Genomic DNA, 19,942 nt, shown 5'->3' with positions numbered 1-19,942 from the left:
GTTTGAAATCAAGAATTTAATTTGTTTACTTGTATTTTCCACACATGCGGTTATGCATTTAGTTTAGTGTTTCAAGAAATATACAGGTTGATTCAATTGAGCTGCTGTCTACATTTGCAACTGATGGATAGTAGTTAGGATTGAGTTTGTTTTATGAGAATTTGTTTTGTAAAGGGCTTTTCTTTGTAAACTTTGAGCTTCTAGTTGTGTTTTGTCACGGATTGCCAAAGGGGGAGTTTGTTAGGTTCTAAAGACTTAGGTTCTAAAGACTTAGGTTTTTATGTATTTAGAACTCTAATGTGTATTGTTGGCAAACTATGATCAAAATAATATGTTTAGTAGTGTTTAGACTTGCTCAAAGTTGTATCTTTTATGTAAAGTTGGAATCGAGTTGATGCAGAAGTTACTATGCATTTCGGCTTGGCTCAATCAATCGAAGCTTAGACTCGATCGATCGAATCTCGGGCAGAATGCGTTTTTCTGCAAAATTCCAACTCATCCTTAGTTTGTTTAAAACGTTTAGGGTTTTCTAATTTGTCCAAAGTATAAAAGGCAAACCCTAACCACGTTTTAGTGTTGCTCATATTGCTGTTTGTGTAAATCTCTTGTGAGATCTAGAGGAGCTTTCCTTTACACAAATTTAGGGTTTTCAAGGAGGAGATATTATCTACACCTTGATAATCAGTTCAGTTGCTGCCATTGAAGCTTAAAGAAACACAAGCAGGTGTGCTTGTATAAGGTGGTGAATCCAAGAAAGAAGGAGTCCGTGGATTCGGAGCATGCACGTGGTCGTGTCAGTAAGTTTTACTGGTGGGTAGTAATAAGAAGTCGAGCGTGGGGGCTTGTAAGTCTTATTGTATGAACTTCGATTCTTTCAAGATAGTGGATTCAGGTTTACCTTGAGGATAGTTAGGTTAAATCCTCCCCAGGTTTTTACCAATTTGGTTTCCTGGGTGATCATATCTTTGTGTTATTTATCTTTCCGCTACTTTGCATGATAGATTGTTTGATTGTGATAACCTAGATTTGGAATTTGGACTAAGTAACAACTTGGCTAATTACCTAGGTTAATCCAATTGTGTTTTTAAGGGGTCTAAAAACCATCAATATAAAACTAAAACTTTTGAAACTCCCACAATTTTCCATGTCATCATTTTAATTTATTAAAAAAAAATTAATTTTTTAAACTAAATAGTGAGAGAGTCCTAACAGGAGTCTCTTTCTCTTTTTTCCCTTTTCAGGACAAACCAATGGACACGGACAACATAATTGTCGATAATAAGTACAACATTGAAGCCACATAAATTCTTGCAAATGAGGCTTAGGTATATACCCTTTTGATTTTTGATGAGGGCTTTTTAAATTTCACATAATTTGTTTATGTGTGCGTGTGTTTCTGTCTTTAGCATTTGCTTATTACCGAGGTGGCGCCATTATATGAGCAACTTCTAACACTGTTTCCCATCGCTATGAGTTCCTCTATCACCCTTCTTTTTGTATAATAATATTAATATCTCACTTCAACTACCTATCAAAAAAAAAAAAAAAAAACAAAAAACAAAAAATTCTGGTCCCTAAACTTTAACACATGAGTGATTATAGTTACTGAGTTTAAAATGATCATGTTTAGTTATCTAGATGACATGCCCAAACTAATAATTGATACATCATTTTTGAATATGAGTTATTTAGGGGCTAAAATAGATCACTTCGAGTTATTTAGAGACTAAAATCGACCATTTAACTTATTTAGGGGCTAAAATCAACCACTTTAAGTAATTTTGGGATCACAATCACTTTAACTTATGTGGGGTTTAAAATTGATCATTTAAGTTATTTAGGGATTAAAATAAATCTCTTTAAGTTATTTAGGGACTAAAATCGTTCTCTTTTAAGGTCGTAGTTGTTGTTATTGTTATTGTTGTTGTTGTTGTTGTTTTTTTATTTTATTTTATTTTATTTTTTATTTTTTAGAATCTAAATCATGATAAGATAATAAGTTTTTGTTGGAGATAAAACAACCCTTTTTTACAAATTAATTAATAATTATCTTATTCCCGAAATCTACCACGTAAATTTAATTTCTCATTGGTAAACAAACATGTGGAGTAGAAAATTAACACATAATCTGATAATCTGAGACTTTTTTTTTGCTAAACGATAATCCAAGACTTAACAAAAAAAAAAAATCAATACTTATTAGCCTCTTTGAAGTTTGAACAACAAAAGCCAGAAACAAAAGCTCACAATAAAACCGAAACTTTTGAAACTCCCACAATTTTCCATGTCATCATTTTAATTTATAAAAAAAAAATAATTTTTTAAACTAAATAGTGAGAGAGTCCTAGCAGGAGTCTCTTTCTCTTTTTTCCCTTTTCAGGACAAACCAATGGACTTGGACAACATAATTGTCGATAATAAGTACAACATTGAAGCCCCAAAAATTCTTGCAAATGAGGCTTAGGTATACCCTTTTGATTTTTGATGAGGGCTTTTTGAATTTTGCATAATTTGTTTATGTGTGCCTATGTGTTTGTCATTAGCATTTGCCTATTACTGAGGCGGCGCCATTATACGAGCAACTTCTAACACTGTTTCCCACCGCTGTTAGTTCCTCTATCACCATTCTTTTTGTATAATAATATTAATATCTCACTTCAATTACCTATCCAAAAAAAAAAAAAAAACAAAAACAAAAACAAAAAACAAAAACAAAAACAAAACAAAAAATTTTGGTCCCCAAACTTTAACACATGAGTGATTGTAGTTACTGAGTTTAAAATGATCATGTTTAGTTATCTAGATGACATAACCAAACTAATAATTGATGCATCATGACTGAATACGAGTTATTTAGGGGCTAAAATAGATCACTTCGAGTTATTTAGATACTAAAATCGACCATTCAACTTATTTAGGGGCTAAAATCAATCACTTTAAGTAATTTTGGGATCAAAAGCGATCACTTTAACTTCTGTGGGGTTTAAAATTGATCATTTAAGTTATTTAGGGATTAAAATCAATCACTTTAAGTAATTTAGGGACTAAAAGTGATCACTTCAAGTTATTTAGGGACTAAAATCATTCTCTTTTAAGGTAGTTGTTGTGGTTTTTTTTTTTTTTTTTTTTTTTTTTTTTTTTTTTGTGGTTACTTTAAACTTTAGAGACTAAAATTGCTCATGAGCTAAAGTTTAGGGATCAAGAGTGTATTTTGGCCATCTTTTAATTACAGTGTGTTAGGTTCTAAAGACTTAGGATCTTATGTATTTAGAACTCTAATATGTATTGTTGGCAAACCATAATCAAAACAAGATGTTTAGTCGTGTTTAGACTTGCTCAAAGTTGGTTCATTTATGTAAAGTTGGATTTAAGTTGATGCAGATTTAATAAAGCATTTCGGCCTGGTTCGATCGATCAAAACTTAGGCTCAATCAATCAAAATTTGGGCAGAATACGTTTTCTGTAGAATTCCAACTCAGCCCTAGTTTATTTAAAACATTTAGGGTTTTGTATTTTTGTCCTAGGTATATAAGGCAAACCCTAGCCACGTTTTAGTGTTGCTTATATTACTGTTTGTGTAAATCTCTTGTGAGATCTGTGAGGAGCTTTTCTTTGCACAAACTTAGGACTATCAAGAAGGAGATTTGTTTAAGAACTTGATGATCATTCAGTTGTTGCCATAAGAACTTAAAGAAACACAAGCAAGTGTGCTTGTACTTGCTGGAGAATCCAAGAAAGAAGGAGTCCGTGGTTTCAGAGCTTGGACGTGGTCGTGTTAGTAAGTTTTTACTGGTGGGTAGCAATAAGATGTTAGTGGTCTAAGTCCTGTTGAACAACTTCGATTCTTTCATAGTGGATTCAAGTTTACCTTGAGGATAGTTAGGTTAAATCCTCCCCAGTTTTTTACCGGTTTGGTTTCCTAGGTGATCATATCATTGTGTTATTTATCTTTCCGCTGCTTTGCATGATATGATTGTTTGATTGTGATAACCTAGATTTGGAATTTGGACTAAGTAATAACTTGGCTAATTAACTAGGTTAATTCAATTTTTTTTTTTTTTTTTTTTTTTTTTTTTTTTTTAAGGGGTCTAAATACTATCACAATGTTTTGACTTTTATGATTTTGCTGAACTGTAAATGCGTCTATGAGGACATTGTATGGACTTCCATAGATCACGATCATCTTTTCTATTTTTATTTTATTTTCAGCCTTCATTTTTCTCTGTATATTCTGTTATGCAGTGGGTAGCTCGTATTTCAAGAGTGTCATCATGCATGATTTAGCTAAAGTGAGTCTAACATGTGGTCTTCTTTCAAACTAAATAGTGAGAGAGTCCTAATGAGAGTCTCTCTCTCTCTCTTTTCCTTAATCCTAAAGTTTTTTTTTTATTTTTTTTTAGTGTCTTTCTTTTTTCTTTCTTTTGAAACCTAAATTGAGTCATTTAAAAAAAAAAAAAAAATCTAACGTGAGGTCTAATTAAAAAAAATTATAATTATTTTTTTAATCCTAATTCAAACATAAGTCTCTCAAAAAGTCAAATTTTTTGGTTTTATATTATATATAGATAATAATAATGATGTGGCAAGCTAGATCTACTATCAAGAATTCAAGATAACATATATTAGATTGGTGGTGGATAGTAGATTTAATTGCAATTGAGTATTATGTGAAGTCATTACCATATAATAGCCCACATCGAGATGTGTTATTTGGAACCAATGATATGAAAAAAAAAATAAATAAAAATTCTAAACCATTATATTGAACAAAAAATTACTTATTTTCATTCATTTCAAGTTATACATTTTTTTAAAGTTAAGTCATAAACCTTTAAGCAAAATAAGTACTTTTCATTTTTATTTAACTATCCTGTGCATCGCACGGGTTAGCAACTAGTAATTATAAAAATTAAAAGATTTTCCTCCAAAAAAAAAAAAATCAAACTTAGAGTTAAAAACAAACCTATTCGATGTGGCCCTGAGGGAAATAGAAGACATGCTCGTTTTGACGTTGATCTCCTCAACCTTTCATAGCTGTCATGCCCAAAATAGAACAAAACCATAATAATTATAAAAATTGAAAGATTTTCCTGGAAAAAAAATAAAAAATTAAAAATTAAATATCAGACTTAGAGTTAAAAACGAACCTGTTCGATGTGGCCCTGAGGGAAATAGAAGACATGCTTATTTTGACGCTGATCTCCAAACCTGAAACGTGTCTTTTTGAGAGAATCCCTTGCACCCAAAATCAGTTTACTCTCTCTCCTTCTCACACTGATCTCCTCTGCCTACACATCAGTATGGTAATTCTTCTTTAGCGTCTTGTTAATGGCATTGTTATTACAACAAATAATGTAGAGAAGAACGAAGCCGAATAGTACTAACCTCAAAGCCTACACATCAGTGAAGAGTCACAAAAAATGAAACATCTTTTAATAGCGTCTTGTGAAGGCCTGTAAAACAATAGATTAGAAAATATCCAGTAAGTCTTGAAATAACAATAAGCAAAACATGGCCAAATAGAGAGACAAATTGAAGTGAAAAATTTAGAAATAAAAAAGTGAGATCAGAGAGAGACAGAGGGTTGAGATTTGATCTAAGAAAGAGCTTACTTCAAATCTATCTGCTGTTGTTGTTGTTTGTAGTGAAATCTATAGCAAAGAGGTGGGTGAAAGGAGTTTGAAAACACAGAATTGAGAGAATTGGAGAACTGAAGAAGAAGCAATTTGAGTTTGAAAACCAACGTGAGTGTATTGGGAGGGTGGTCCTATTTTGTAGATAGTGTTTTACGTGAAAGTTAAAGAAGAATTTTTACTAAAATTTTCCCCTACTTAAATATCATGCAAGTTTTTCTTTTTGTTTTACCTATAGTAGCATTTTTCTTTTATGGAAATCGAGTTTATGGAGCTCGATTTTGAAAACGTCATTAAAACGTCGCTATAGGGCTCCTAAAAACGCCGCTATATGTCTAAATCAATTTTTTAAAAATCGATTTTCAAAACATGGGCATTTTCCTAGTTAGTTTGGGAAATGGGGCAAAATGCTGGATTTTTTTAAAAAAGAGGGCAAAAGCCCATTTTCTCCAGCTTGCTTGATCATTTTCATTTTACATTCGAGCAAGACTCTACAAATGCCAAAATCATATATGAGGAAATTAACTCGGAAAAGACTACACTAGAAAGTTTTTCGAGTTTCTTTATATCTGATTTTGAGAAACATATTCTATATATTCTTAATTCCACGTTTGTGTATGGAGAACATTTTCTAGTTTTGAATAGTATATAGTTAGGAAGCATAGACATGGACATAGATATAGGTACGGACACAGATACAAAAAGGTAATACAAGCAATTTTATAAAAATTATAATATAAAACGGCCGATATAACACTAGTACGACATAGATATAACACAAGTACATCACCTTAAATGAAATATGTGTGTTTTCTAAGTACATAGTAGACATAAAATTTTTAATAATTACTTCCCCATGGCATGTGAATTTGACCAATACATCGTGTCTCTTCATAATTTAAAATACGGTCAATATCAATATAATATGATGATGCCTTTTGCATCAATGTTTCTCAACAAATAATACAAATGAAGAATAAAAAATAATATTTAAATGAAGTAGCTAAAAAAATAGAACCATTGATGTTGGGTGTGTTGTGAAACAGTAAGTTAAAATAGATAAAGTGCTTTTTGTGGTGCCAAAAAGCTAAAAATTTGCCTCCACTAACGTGGATGCTCTTATAACTCCATAGTATATAGAATGCCTCACGCCCTCACATGACAAACACAAATCACTTCTTCCAAGTAGTATTCCATCCATATATAGGCCTAAGAAATGTATTTACTGATCAACACCGTGCTTAATAAGTTGTAACACCAAATAAGACAACAATGTTGGTGAACCTTTACATACTATTACTGGATGTTTGTACTCGCTTAACTCTTGCAATATAAAATCTTCACTGGGAGTCAAACCTTATTGGATCTTATAAATTTTTCTATAATGACTTTTATAAAATCTTAAGCTTAAAACATTTAGGGGTACCTTCACTTATATGAGACTTATTGAGAATTCAACTTGAGTGATTAGATCACTCCCACCCTCACTCACACATCTTCTCATTCAACATATTTTATTCAATGGGATGAGTCGTTCATGGAGACATGTGCCAAAACAAAGATCTATGCACCCCAAAGAAAATAAACTTGAATGTTATAAAACTTAAACTTTAGTTCCAAATTAACCAATATTGAAAGTTCAAATAGTGTAAAAACACCCTTGAACGTTTAGACCCCCAATTTACAAATTAACCAATTCAAGCTTTATGTCAAACAACTAGTGTGCGGAAAATGAACAAAAGCTATAATATAGAATTGGAAAAACTATCTAAGCCAAATTAAAATCACAACCCACAGCAGATAATAAAAGGCAAAGATAAAAGGGAAGGAAGATGCAAACACAAAGACAACACGCGATGTGTTATCGAAGAGGAAACCGAAGCCCTTGGCGTAAAACCTCTCCGTTGCCCTCCAAGCGGTAAACAATCCACTAGAAAATGTAGTTGGGATACATGGACAGCAATAGACCCTCCAAGCCTAATCTACCCAGTGCACCTAAGCCCTCCAAGCTTCTTGCTCCAACGAGGTTGCGCCGAACCTTTTTCTTTTCTAGCTTCCTGGATTCCTCTACTTGACCATAGCATCAACCAATGTAGATTGGTTCCTTCCTAACTGCTTCCCAGAACACCAAACAGTCCTCTCACAATAATGAATATGGTGAGAACAAGGTTTTGGTAAAATGCCTCTCAAGGGTTTGACAATGGAGAGGAAGAGAGTTGAGGAATTTGAAGAGACTCTATTGTATAGATTGTAGGTGAATCAATCTTGTTTTACTCTAGGGTTTCTCTCTCAAAATTTTCTCTGGAAGCTCTCTTTCATTTGTGGGTATAAGGGGTATTTATACAGAGGTGAGAGGAGAATGTGAAACGTCAAATTTTTCAAAACAGGGGTGGCTCGCGGCTTGGCCTCGCGACTTGACTGAGTTGCGAGATCCAGTCGCAAGATAACCATATGGCTAGTTGTCCTGTTTTGTCCTGTAGTGCTCCAGCTAGCATGACTGTTCACCTTCTGGCATGCTTGGCACGTGTGCTGCATCTGGTGGCTTGCAGCCGTGAGTTACCCGCAAGATCAAGCCGCGAGTCTCTGTTTTCTTACACACTCTTGAGTAATCAACACTTTATCTCACTCACTACCCTTACAACAAAACCCACCTAAATACAGGGTTACTAAATGCTGAAATACAAGCAAATTTGGCACGGAATAAAGCCAACAAGATGGTTGATTAAATTCAACCTTACAATCTTCCCTTTTGGCTATTCCATGACAAAACCCTAAAACAGACTCTAGACTTAACATGTGAGTTGGGAACAGTTGAGCAAAACTCACTCACACCTAACTCTAGAAGCTGTGAAGCACTTGAATCATAAAAACATGAAACTCCTGAAACACAACAATACACCATGATCATTGTATGCAGAAAAGCATGAAATGCATATGAAATAGGCTTAAAGTGATCAAGCAAAGATGAAGAGAAGAACCAACTCATGGCTTGATCAAACAGGTAACCACTACAAGGTAGTGATCATAGTGCTCATTCACACTTGGAATGAACACTTGAACATACAGGTTAACAAGAACAATGCACGTTACTTGTATGCCCAACACTCAACCAATGCATAATACACTAAGTATATGCATCTAGGAACAATCCTACAAGGGCACAAGAGTGACAGTATTGAAAAGAAAATGCAAGACATTTAGATAGAAGTACTGACATTTAGATAGAAGTACTGATTTAAACAAAGCATAAAAGGCTGCATAAAGCATGGTACAAACCATAAAGCCTACAAAGATGCATAAAAACATAACCCTAAAAGCTTACATAAGCAACATCGGTACAAAATACAATATAACAACTTAAATTGAAGAAAAATGCAGAAACACTCCCCCTTAGGTAATATCCTCCCCCTCTGATCAGGCTATCACTCCCCTTTTTTGTCATGGAATAGGCCATACATTCTCTTCTAGCCTCCTCTGAATCTGATCCAATTGAGTTTGGAGTGAGGTAAACTTCATATCCCATTAAGTGCTGTGATGGTGTAGAGTAGATGTGAGTCCGGACATCTTTGTATTCAACTCGTGTACAGAGGATACAATGTGATCAAGTTTTTCATCAAGGAAAAGAGTACTGAAATGAGAACCACTGTGAGATGCGGAAGTTTCCGGTTTGGCTCTCTTCCGACTATGTCCAATGCTTGCGTTGAATGTATGCATGTTGATTGGACTCGGTTTTGAGGGAGGAGATTCATCTGCCGTTGGATAAATTCTTTTGAGCTTCAAGATCCTTGAAATGAGACAACAGAAAGGAATACATGTTCGGGACTCAGTTCGTAGAACCGTTTTGCGCAGAACATGAAAGATATGAGCACAAATGTCAATTTCTACATCAGAGATTAGGTCATGAAGAAATAAAGTACGTCCGAAGTTCATATACCCAGTGCTTGATAAGGGGTACAAATTGTGAAACATCACAATTGTAAGCACTCTTAGTTTTGGAGGAAGAGAGGAAACACTGACGGAGTTTCCATTGGATGAGAATTCCAAGTCTTGTCCAAGACCCTCCTTAAGAAGTTCCTCATCAGGACAAAGATCATCATAAACCGGTGAGTGTCGAAGCATTGGTCGGTTGATGTGAAGGATCTCTACCAAATATGCAGGGGAGATTGAAAAACTCTTTTTCCTAACCCAGCACTTAAGTTCATCTTCTCCCACAATCGCGTTGGCATAAAATTCCTTTACCAATCTTCATACGTGTCATCCAGATCAGAGAGAAGGTAATTCCAATCCTTGTGAGCAAACCATTTCGGAATGTCAGTGTCATGAAGTGATGATTGATCAACAGGTCTTTCTAGTAATGGTGTAGCATTTTGGAAATAATTTTCATGAGACTGAAAGGCAGCATAGGATCTGAACTTGTTGGGATCGAACCCTTTTGATGAAGAATGAGTCCCTTTTGTTTGAGGTGAGTAGTCATCAACATCAATGACATGTTCCTTTCCTTTGGAACTACCTCCTTTCACAGCTGCTTTCTTGAATGGTGACATTTCCAGTCAACACCAATGTTCTTACGGAGTGATTCAAACCATGGACCATTGAGAGGCTTGGTGAAGATGTCCGCCTTTTGATTGTCAGTGTGTATGAATTCAAGACACACAACTCTTTCCTCTACCAGATCTCGAATGAAATGGTAACGTATCTCTATGTGTTTAGATTTTGAATGCTGGACAAGATTCTTGGAAAGATTGATGGCACTAGTGTTGTCACAGAAGACACACATCGTCTCTTGAGGAATTCCATAATCATGAAGTAATTTCTTCATCCAAAGAAGCTGAGTACAGCAACTTCCAGCGGCGATGTATTCTGCTTCAGCAGTAGATAGAGACACGAAATTTTGTTTCTTGCTCATCCACAAGACAAGATTGTTACCAAGGTAGAAGCAGCCTCCTGAAGTACTCTTCCGATCGTCTATACTACCAGCCCAGTCAGCATCTGAATACCCGGCAAGACAAGCATTTGAGTCTTTTGAATACCACAGACCATAATTTGAAGTTCCATTAACATATCGAATGATTCGCTTAACTACAGTAAGGTGAGATTCCTTTGGATTAGCTTGATATCTGGCACAAACACCAACACTGAATGTAATGTCTGGTCTACTAGCTATAAGATAGAGTAAACTCCCAATGATACTCCTATATAAGGTAGGACTTACTTCTACTCTAGAAGAATTAACATTCAGTTTAGTAGATGAGCTCATGGGAGTGGAGGCATGTTTTTTGGAGTCTAGTCCAAACTTCTTGACAATGTTTCTAGCATACTTCTCTTGTGAAACAAATATACCCTCCTTCTGTTGTTTGACTTGAAGACCCAAGAAAAATGTGAGTTCTCTCACCATACTCATCTCAAATTCTTTCTTCATCTCCTCAGAAAATTCAATAGCACGATCTTCAATGGTAGCCCCAAACACTATGTCATCAACACAAACTTGTGCCACAAGGATATAATCTTCATCATTTTTGACAAACAAAGTCCGGTCGGCATATCCCCTTTTGAATCCTCTATCTAGGAGGTAATGTGTAAGTTGATCATACCAAGCTCTAGGTCCTTGTTTTAAGCCATAAAGGGCTTTCTTCAATCTCAACACATGATCAGGAAAGTGGGGATCCTCAAATCCTTTTGGTTGTTCAATAAACACTTCTTCATTCAGGTATCCATTTAGAAATGCTCATTTTACATCCATTTGATAGAGTTTAAGTTCATAGTGCATGCAATGGACATGAGAATTCGAATAGATTCAAGTCTTGCCACAGGAGCGAAGGATTCATCAAAGTCTACTCCTTCTACTTGAGTGTATCCTTGATCTACTAACCGAGATTTATTTTGAATTATCTCTCCATCTTCATCGGTTTTGTTTTTGAAAATCCATTTTGTGCCTATGACATGAACATTTTCAGGCCTTGGAGCAAGTTCCCACACATCATTCCTCATAAACTGATTTAGCTCTTCATGCATTGACTCAACCCAATTCTCATCTTGAAGAGCCTCTTCTACCCTTTTTGGCTTAAATTGAGCAAGGTAGCAATGATATGTTACATGATTGGCCAACAGGATGTTTCCTTTTCTGAGGCGAAGACCTTCATTTAGAGACCCTATGATGTTGCTTTCCGGATAGTTCTTAATTACTCTTGAAGATGGCTTCTTTGACGTGGAGACTTCATCACTTCGTGAGATGGGAGGATGGACTTCCAGAGGAGTAAGAGGACTTGATGTTTTAGACATCGATCTCGTTTCCATTCTTGGGTTGATGGGAGTTGATTCTTCTTCTGGTGTAGGTTCTTCAACTTCTATATCAAAAGCTTCGACCTCAACATCGGGTTCTTTGGTGCTCGGCCCTTCTCCATCATCAATCATCTCCACCTTAGATAAGGCATCATCAATCTTGACATTGTTGGACTCCATCACTGTCTTAGTTCTCTTGTTAAAAACTCTATACGCCCGACTCGTAGTAGAGTACCCAAGAAAAATACCTTCATCACTTCTCGCATCAAACTTCCCAAGATTCTCCCGATCATTTAGGATATAACATTTGCTTCCAAACACTTCGAAATACTTCACTCTAGGCTTCTTTCCATTCCAAATCTCATAGGCGGTCTTCTTTGTTCCTACTTAGAAAAATATTCTATAGCCAATGTGACACGAGGTGTTGATAGTTTCTCCCCAAAACTTTTGAGGTATTTGCTTGTTAAGCAACATGACTCTTGCCATTTCCTGAATCACCCGATTCTTTCTCTCTACCACTCCATTTTGTTGTGGAGTTTTGGGGGCTGAAAATTCCCTTTTGATTCCATTCTTTTCACAGAAAGACTCGAATCTTGCATTCTCAAATTCACTCCCATGATCACTTCTTATTTTGGCAATAGGGACCCCTCTCTCGTTTTGTAGTTTCTTGCACAGAATTTCCAACCTCTCACATGCTTCTGATTTTTCTCTAAGAAATTCAACCCAAGTGTATCTTGAGTAATCATCCACAATGACCATAATGTATCTTTTTCCTCCTAGACTTTCAGTTTTGGTAGGCCTCATTAGATCAACATGAAGTAACTCCAAACACCGAGAAGTAGCAATCACATTCACCTTGTGATGACTTGCCTTTGTTTGCTTTCCCATTTGGCATGCACCACAAATAGTCTTCTTCACCTTTCCAAACTTAGGAAGTCCCTCAACTGCTTCAAGTTTGGACACTTTAGCTACTTGTTTGAAATTCGCATGCCCAAATCTGTGATGCCAAAGTTCCAACATGTCAACACGAGCACTTTTACACGAAATGAGTGCCATGGGAACTACTCCATAGCAGTTGTCTGTAGTCCGATTTCCCTCCAAGACCTAAATCCCTTATTCATTAATGATCAAGCATCCCTTCTTAGAGAATTGTACCAGGAAATCATCATCACAAATTTGAGTGATGCTCAGAAGATTTGTCTTCAGCCCTTTTATGTATAACACATCTTTCAACGAAGGTAATCCAGGTATCTCAATAGTCCCTTTGCCTAGGACTTAAGCATGACTTCCATCACCAAAAGTCACATAGTCACCAACCTTTTCTTTAAGTGTCTTAAACAATGACTTATCCCTTGTCATATGAAGAGAACAACCGCTGTCAAGATACCACAAGCATGAATTAAATACCTTCAATGAGGTATACACAAATAAGCTCACATGAGACAAACATTCTTGATCTTCAAACAAAAACTTATCATCAGTTTTCATGCTTCTGTTAGATTGACCTTTCATTTTCAGACTCTCAATCATCTCACACAACATTCTATTCTTTCTTTTGTATTTCTTAATCAACGATTTAGATTCAGATATGCTACTGTGTAAGATGTGATTCTGATTTTCAAAATATTCCAGCATGTGAACAAATATCCTAGCATGTTTCTTAGTTTTTAACAACTCTACAAGTTCATTGTTAAGACACCCTTCAAACATACGCATAGAGTCATTTTCACAAACACTTAAACTACAATTCAGCATGGTATTTTCCAAAACAGCTACCAAAACACAGGGGTCTAGGATCGTACTTAGGTAATAAAACCACAACAACTGCACCCGCTCTGATACCAATTGAAAGTTCAAATAGTGTAAAAACACCCTTGAACGTTTAGACCCCCAATTTACAAATTAACCAATTCAAGCTTTATGTCAAACAACTAGTGTGCGGAAAATGAACAAAAGCTATAATATAGAATTGGAAAAACTATCTAAGCCAAATTAAAATCACAACCCACAGCAGATAATAAAAGGCAAAGATAAAAGAGAAGGAAGATGCAAACACAAAGACAACACACGATGTGTTATCGAAGAGGAAACCGAAGCCCTCGATGTAAAACCTCTCCGCCGCCCTTCAAGCGTAAAACCTCTCCACTACCTTTCAATCGGTAAACAATCCACTGGAAAATGTAGTTGGGATACATGGACAGCAATAGACCCTCCAAGCCTAATCTACCCAGTACACCTAAGCCCTCCAAGCTTCTTACTCCAACAAAGTTGCGTCGAACATTTTTTTTTTCTAACTTCCCAGATTCCGCTACTTGACCATAGCATCAACCAATGTAGATTGGTTCCTTCCTAACTGCTTCCCAGAACACCAAACAGCCCTCTCACAGTAATGAATATGGTGAGAACAAGGTTTTGGTAAAATGCCTCTCAAGGGTTTGACAATGGAGAGGAAGAGAGTTGAGGAATTTGAAGAGACTCTAATGTATAGATTGTAGGTGAATCAATCTTATTTTACTCTAGGGTTTTTCTCTCAAAATTCTCTCTAGAAGCTCTCTTTTATTTGTGGGTATAAGGGGTATTTATATTGAGGTGAGAGGAGAATGTGAAACGTCAAGTTTTTCAAAATAGGGGTGGCTCGTGGCTTGGCCTCGCGACTTGACCGAGTCACGAGATCCAGTCGCGAGATAACCGTATGGCCAGTTGTCCTGTTTTGTCCTGTAGTGCTCCAGCTAGCATGACTGTTCACCTTCTGGCATGCTTGGCACGTGTGCTGCATCTGGCGGCTTGCAACCGCGAGTTACCTGCGAGATCAAGCTGCGAGTCTTTGTTTTCTTGCACACTCTTGAGCAATCAACACTCTACCTCACTCACTACCCTTACAACAAAACCCACCTAAATACAAGGTTACTAAATGCTGAAATATAAGCAAATTTGGCACGGAATAAAGCCAACAAGATGGTTGATTAAATTTAACCTTACAAATATCAATTTTGTAGTAAATTCTAATCTTTTTGTTGGTAAAGGTGCATCATGCATGAATTTATTAAAATACTTTATCAATAAGACTAGTAAATATAAACACTAGAACAAAATTTCTCATATCTATGGCAATGGGCCTAAGAAAAATCTATTCTTAATGGCCAACTCACCACCTTATTTCAATTAAATCACAAAAATTAAAACCTCCTTTATGGGCCAAGTTATTACCTTCATGAATTAATTGACATGAATTTATAGTAAAACAAATCATAAAATGATATTCAAGACGAGATACATGCAAAGAACTGTAAATATGCTTAAACAAATCATTTACATGGCAAAGGATCGGTCTTCCATGTGGCCTGGTTCTCTACAATTGCTTGGAGCTTGTGGCAGAGACGCAACAGGCTTAGAGAAAAACAACCTTCTTGGCCCCTTCACGAAGTCAACAAGTGAGCTAAGGATATGGTGATAGAGTACTTTGAGATCCACAAACATCCACCCAAAATTTAGAGGAGAGTAGCTTCGATCCACTGGCAACCTCCACCAGAAGGCTTGTACAAAGCCAATTTTGATGCGGCTTATTTTGGTAACTTGAGAATGGTAGGTATTGGAATCGTTGTTCGTGATAGTGAGGGGGAAATAATTACTGCCCTTAGCTAAAAGATATGTAAGCCTCATTCGGTGGATGCTGCTAAAGCTTTAGCGTGTAGCAGAGCAGTTTCTTTTGGAAAAGAGTTAAGTCTCTTCTTTGTGATTGTTGAAGGAGACAGTCACCAATAAGGGGGAAAACCTGACACTTTTTGGTCATGTGATTAAGGAGATTCATTGTTCATGTTCTAGTTTTACAAGGATTATATTTCAACATGTTAGGAGGGAGGGTAATAAGCTAGCTCATGCCTTTGCACGAAGAACAGTTTTATCCACTGACACTGGTGTTTAGGTGGAAGAACTACCCATTGATTTGGAGGATGTATTCCAAATGGATTTGATTGATTAATAAAACTTTGCTTACCTGATTCTCAAAAAAGAAAAATACATGAATTATAAAATTTTCATAATATAACCCTAAGTTTATATAAATTACACGCCCATATGTAATATATTTGTTTGTAAAATTTATATTGGATTTGGGACTTTATTATTAGAGCTCGGGTACTCTTCTTTGTTCTTATCTAAAACTCATGAAAAAATTAGTGTATAAAAACATGAGCTCAATTAGGCCAGCTTATAAAATAAAAGCAGCCTTTTATGATTTTATCATCCATCTAGTTTTAATACAACTAGTGTATATCCAAATCATCAGATCTCTATAAGTATACGACCAATAAAATAAATAAAAATGTCGAAAACTTGAATAGCAATAATGAGAAAGAAAACTAAAATTTAAAGAGATCATACAATGGGCAAACATCGGTCAGGTCCCACGAGGTGATCTCCAATGGCGGAGCTAGGAATTTATGCTTGGAGGGCCAAATAAAATATATATATATATATATATATATATAACTCATTTCAATATTTTTTTATAAGATATTTTCAATAGTTAAGTCTTTATAACTTAATAGTTTTGTATTTGTCAATAGACCTAGATTTAGCATTATAATTAAGATAAAAATTTACTAATTGGTTAAAGATTGCTAAAATCTTCCATTATTATATTTATTTATATGGGACAAAATGGGCTTCTGCCCTTTTTGAGAAAAGTAATTAGCCTTTTGCCCTTCTTTCCAAATTAAATAGGGAAATGCCCCTCTTTTGAAAATCGAGTTTCTCAAAATCAATTTAAGCCCTATAGTGGCGTTTTCAAGGACCTATAGTGACGTTTCTAAAGACCTATAGTAGCGTTTTATAACTTGATATCCATGTAATCGAGTTATAGGCAATTTAATTGCCTATAACTCGATTACATGGATATCAAGTTATAAAACGTCACTATAGGTTCTTAAAATGTCACTATAGGTCCTTAAAAACGTTACTATAGGACTCCATAAATTTTTTTTTTTTAACTCGATTTTGAGAAACTCGATTTTCAAAAGATGGGCATTTCCTTATCTAGTTTGGGAAGAAGGACAAAAGGCTAATTACTTTACCCAAAAAAGGCAAAAGCCCATTTTGTCCTATTTATATGATATATTATATACTTTTATCAAACTATTAGTTTATTATATTATATTATATTTTATATTATAAAATATCTATCAATTAAAAAAAAAGAATATAAAAAGAAGAATCACGTTCCTACTGTTGGGGGAGTAGAGAAAAAAATAGTTACTTTAACAAAATTAGAAGAGAGAGAAAGAAATATGTGGTTACTATGTTAATTGGTAAGTGTGAGGTTTTTAACCATACACATGAACAGTAGATTTTCTTGAAATTAAAACAGCTTAAAGGCACTCAAAAACTTCAGATTGAAGTTTAAAGAGCTTGAAGTAAAAGAAGATAAAAGAAAGAAGGAGACAACTTGAGAAATTATGGAATGGAGAATGAGAGGACTAAAACTGAGAAAATGATCAAAGACTCACATGTAAACTCAAGGTAAGTTGCTTAACAATTTAGTTGTAGATTTACCGGTGGTGCTGTGTTTTGTGGTGGTGTAATTTTTGAGAAACACTGCTTTCATAGTCAAAGTAAGTAAGAAGAATTATTATTATTTCTTTTTAACGACATAATTTTTTTTCTGAGTTAATTGTTAAAAACTTTATGTTTATCACAAGTTGATGAATACCCAGATAATTTAAGTTACAAATAAAAAAATTAACCGGAGAAGGGGGGGGGGGGGGGGGGGGGGAGGGGGTGGTAAAAGGATATGATCTTGAGTTTTTTTTTTTTTTTTTTTTTTTTTTTTCCTAAAAAATAGGATAACTCATTACAAATCCATATATATATATATATATATATATATATATTAACTTTTTCCAAAAAAATTTGGGGGGACCAAGGCCCCCTTCAGTCCCAACTTGGCTCCGCCACTGGTGATCTCATGGTTTCTTTCAAACATTGAAAAGTTGCAAATGTCACTCACGCAGAAGCTACGCTCAATTGAATTTTATTAAATGATCCAAAACAAATGCACATTCTATAAACGCACAAACTTCAATATTGATGACACAAAACTCATACTACTAAAATACTAACAAGTCATGAAGAAATCTCAGATATCACACATGAGAAATCTAAAATGACGGAAGAAATAAAACCTCTCTGGCCATTGTTGTTCAAGTGATTTGTAAAGAAAAGTCCACTGTAAAATAATGAATGAGAATGAAATTCTTCTCGTCTATGACCTTCTTTTTAGAAACCCTTTGATGGAGAATAAATGCTTTTCTAGGCCAGACTGCAGACCAGTTCAATTTTAACATTGATTCTCTATTTATACTTCTTCCATCTTTAATTGTCAAGTGAGTGTTCCCCAAAAGCAACGTCTATTAACCAAATAACATTTTAAATGATTGTTCACAAATACACCCTTAATAGGATGGGCCTTTATCAATTACTCTCGTTATTGTTAAATAAAATGAGAGTTCTAAGTATGTTGGGTAATGTGAAGAACCTAGTGGTTCTTGCTTCTTATTGTATGGTTAATACCTCATTGTGTTGGGTAATGTTAAAAATATAGTGGTTTTTAATGAGGATTGATAGGAATTGTAAGGGAATGTATGAGGATTGTAGGAGAATTGACTTAATTTAAGGTAATTATCTTCTATAAAGAAATATTAAGAGAGAGGAAATGCACTAAGTAAGAAATTGGTTTATTCTTCAACATTTAATGTTGAATTACAATAATGTGTTTATAGGAAATTAGTTCTAATGTTATTGGTTCACATGGCCTAAGATAATTGACTAGTTAATTAAACATGTGCTCTAAAAATTAGGACATGTGTTAAATTAGCTACATATGCTCAGATCCTAACTACCTTATACTAATCGCAACTAACTAAGGGGCCAATATATGTAACCAACTAACTAACTATTAATTGAAGTGATGGAACTATAAAATTATTAGGATATTAAATTGAATATGAGATTCCTAAAAGGTAATTGCATGTAGTGTTGTGGGAACACTATTTTTCCAAATGACATCCGTAATACCTTTTAGAAGTACAAGGTATCCTCTCGTGCTAGATTTGGTGAGGATTGATTATTTAGAGTATGACATTTGTGAGATGTGTATTTTTGTTAAAGCTCAGTCTGTTGTTTCAACTCTCATGGCTATATGATGCAAGTCATTAATTTTTTAAGGGGCGGTGGGGAAGGAAGGAGATATGGTTGAATATATCTTCCTTTTTTTTTTTTTTTTTTCAGTAATATAATAAATAAGTAATAAATAGATTTTTTTTTTTTTTTTATAAAAAAATGTCAAATAGAAAATTATGATTTTTAATATTCCATTAAAACTTTGCCTCACATTAGCACACTCAATAATGACATACAAAACCAATTTACCAACATCACGTAGTAGAACTGAAGCATACAACTTACTAAATGAAATAGACAAAAGAGAATCCAAAGAAAACAGCCATAGAAATTTAGGAAAAAATCTTACGTACTCCTAGAGTATGGAGAAATGATACTTTCTTTTCTTACATTCATAATGAACCCTACCATGAATTTAATGAGTAAACCCCACCATGAATGTGAGAAGAATAAACATCATTCTTTGTGCTCAAGATCTTATTACAAACCATTGAACTCTATTAAAAATGGTCATCAATACTAATAATTAACAACATTGATTTTGACTGAAAAAAAAAAATTGTCTTAATCCCATAAATAAAATAAAAAATATTATATATAAAAAATAAAAAATAAAAACCTTAGTCAATCACAAATACAGTCCCTAAGAGAGAGAGATTTTTTTTTTTCTTTATTTTTTGGTCTTCTAGATAAATAGGGAGGGGAGAAGGTGCGCATCTCCAGCCACCTTTTTTCAACCCAGGACATCATAGAAGACATCAGGACCACTAAGCTATCACTCCAACTTATTTTAGTTTTTGTTAATAATTGACCCAAAGAGTAAAGACATAAGTAAAACTGCATTTAATACTTTA

Source organism: Quercus lobata, chromosome 3 (assembly GCF_001633185.2).
Source record: "Quercus lobata isolate SW786 chromosome 3, ValleyOak3.0 Primary Assembly, whole genome shotgun sequence".
Taxonomy (NCBI): Eukaryota; Viridiplantae; Streptophyta; class Magnoliopsida; order Fagales; family Fagaceae; genus Quercus; species Quercus lobata.
This window is presented reverse-complemented; position numbering follows the sequence as displayed.